Raw genomic sequence first — 2,505 nt, 5'->3', positions numbered from 1 at the left:
CTCGATCTCCCAAGACCCTCAATTACTGTCATGTTTGAAACCAAACTCGGCCCATACCATGTTACCTCCTTGCATTTTGCTTGGCTCTCTAGTTCAGGTTCCACTTGTCCGTGCCATCTTGACCATCGAGGAGATCACCCGCTGTATTGTAGGACGTCTCAGCTAAAGGGACAGCCAGCCCTTTGGTTGCATCATATCTGGCCAGTCAAGCTAGGCCAGGGGGCTCAAGGTCCTCAAAAAAAATTCAGTCCAAACTTTGCTCCATGCTTGCCATTCAATGGACAGTTCTCCCGTGTATTGAGTGAGTACAATGATTACGACTAGGGCACCAGTTCCTACTGACCGCCGCTCACCTGCCCAAACCATCTGGATAACATGCTTGGCCGTCCGCTGATTCGCGGGACGCCTCAGTCGAGGGGAGTTTGAACCCTCCAACCGCACCACATCTGATCCGTCAAACCAGGTCTGAAAACCCCAGCTCTTAATGGCCAACATTTGTGAATACTTCAAGAACGGGCACCTCGCCTTGAGTGACAAACCCGAAAACTGGTGGTTTATTACATCTTCATCGAAGCACAATTGCACGCTCTCCATAATCTGCCCTTGCCTGCCAAGGCGCATACCCATTGAGGTCAACCCCAAAGGTGTTGCCTCCAGTTTCTTTAACCCTGCATAGACCCCACTCGACGACCCTCTGCCTTCGCAAATAATAACACTAGCATCATGCACATGCAACGGTTCTCCCGTATCCCACAGCCCCAACCTTTTTATGTTCTGGTTATACCTTTTCTGACGCGTCTCTACTTGCAACAGCTCACAAAGCCCAGTAAGCCAAGCCTCGGGCATCAGTCCTTCATTAGCTTTTGACTTATGCATGTCTACACAAGCTCGCATTTCCCCATCGCATGAGGGGAGTGAATCGGCAGGGTCCACATGACGCTCCTTATCATCATCGTCACTTGATTAACCCGTAGTCTTGCCACCTCGTTCGCAGGTCTCCATATGTGTTGCCTCTCGAGCAGAAGCTCATGATATTATGCATTGTATGAAAAACATTGAGAGAGTTCGTTTTCCTACATGAGAAATTTTCTAAATCTTCTTGTGTATGTAACCTACCGGGGGATTTGAAACGTGACATTTTCCAAGATTAAACAACTTGCTTGCTTTCTCATCCAAAAAGAAATCACATTTGGCTCAAGTTTGTTCGCATCCTTTCAAGAGCTTCGTTTCTACGCCTCGTTCTTCCTTTCCTTTTACGAGTGTGCTCCTTGTAGGATGTTTTTTACTCCCTCTTTGCTTTGCTCAACTAGTCAATGCTATGGTTAATTGGATGCTTCTTTTTTTTTTCCTCCTGCAGAGCTGCACAGGTTCATTGAGTCTCCTCCATGTCCTGCGGGCAAACATTCATCGCACCTGGTGGTGTCGAGCTCTACGGGGTCGCCCCCAAATCCGGGCTTCAAGGAAACCGCAGCTGGGAAGAGGTGTAGGCGTGCCTTGCTTCAAGGAAGCCCTGCTATCGATCCCGCTAGCAGTGCAGGTATGGCTAGCGTGCACAATCATTCTTTGTGGAACAGGCTTGACGTGTCTACGATGTTCTTCGCTACAATGCACTCTTGAGTGTTGAGTTGTGTTAAGATGGTGCTCTGCTTTTTTTTTCAGGCAAAGGATACTCTCCACTAGGGGAGGAGTGCGCACAAGCACCGTCTTTGTCTCAACAAGAACTTCCTTGCCCAGCTCACGAATTAAGCAAAGCTACAGCCTCATTTTCTGAAGTTGGCAAATCTTCAGGTGCTCAGAATGTCTTAGACAGCGGCAAGCTGCTGGACAAAGGGAAAAGCCTGTTAGTCAAGGAAACCTTGCCGCTATTCGTGATTAGCGATATAGATGAGGGTAGTAAACCTTTCTCCATAGAGGGGAAAATCTTGAATTGGTATGGCACATACCGTTCCATCTCCCCTGGGCAAAAGAAAAATGCACGTTGTGAGCGGGATGAAAACACACACAGCACCTCTATAACGACCCGACACACACTCTTGGGAAGATACACACACACACAATGGGGCACCACTCGGCTTAGACAACACACCTGGCCGAGATAGGGAACACACCTCTAGAGTGAGAGGAGAGAGACTATCCACTTGCCCACTCCACACACACACACACACACACACACACACACACCCAAAAAACTCAGCTCAAAAGAGGATACTTTCTGATGTTTAGATACAATTGAGCTTGGGCCAACACCAGTGGGGCAAATAGCTCACACAAAATAAGCCAGATACAATCACAAACTAGAGCAGAAACTTCGCTCATAGGAGAAACTTTCACAACAAAAATAGAAGAAAAAGAGTGAGGAATTTGGCAAAATGGACAGCGCCATCGCGTCTGGAATGGCCCAAAACCCCAGTCTACAATGTCAAAGTGCTCAAATCCGACCTCGGATGAGCAATTTACGGCCACAACAGGCTCCAAAAACCCCAAAAACACACCTGCGGTTGTTCC

General features: G+C 48.0%; 1 pseudogene; it reads right to left on the bottom strand.

The window, feature by feature from the left end:
* Nucleotides 1-1,404: 1,404 nt before the first annotated feature.
* Nucleotides 1,405-1,951, bottom strand: LOC147453159 (uncharacterized; annotated as a pseudogene).
* Between the last annotated feature and the right edge of the window lie 554 nt (nt 1,952-2,505).

The sequence above is a fragment of the Adiantum capillus-veneris genome, chromosome 8 (genome assembly GCF_014529385.1).
Source record: "Adiantum capillus-veneris isolate H3 chromosome 8, ASM1452938v2, whole genome shotgun sequence".
Lineage (NCBI taxonomy): Eukaryota > Viridiplantae > Streptophyta > Polypodiopsida > Polypodiales > Pteridaceae > Adiantum > Adiantum capillus-veneris.
This window is presented reverse-complemented; position numbering and strand designations above follow the sequence as displayed.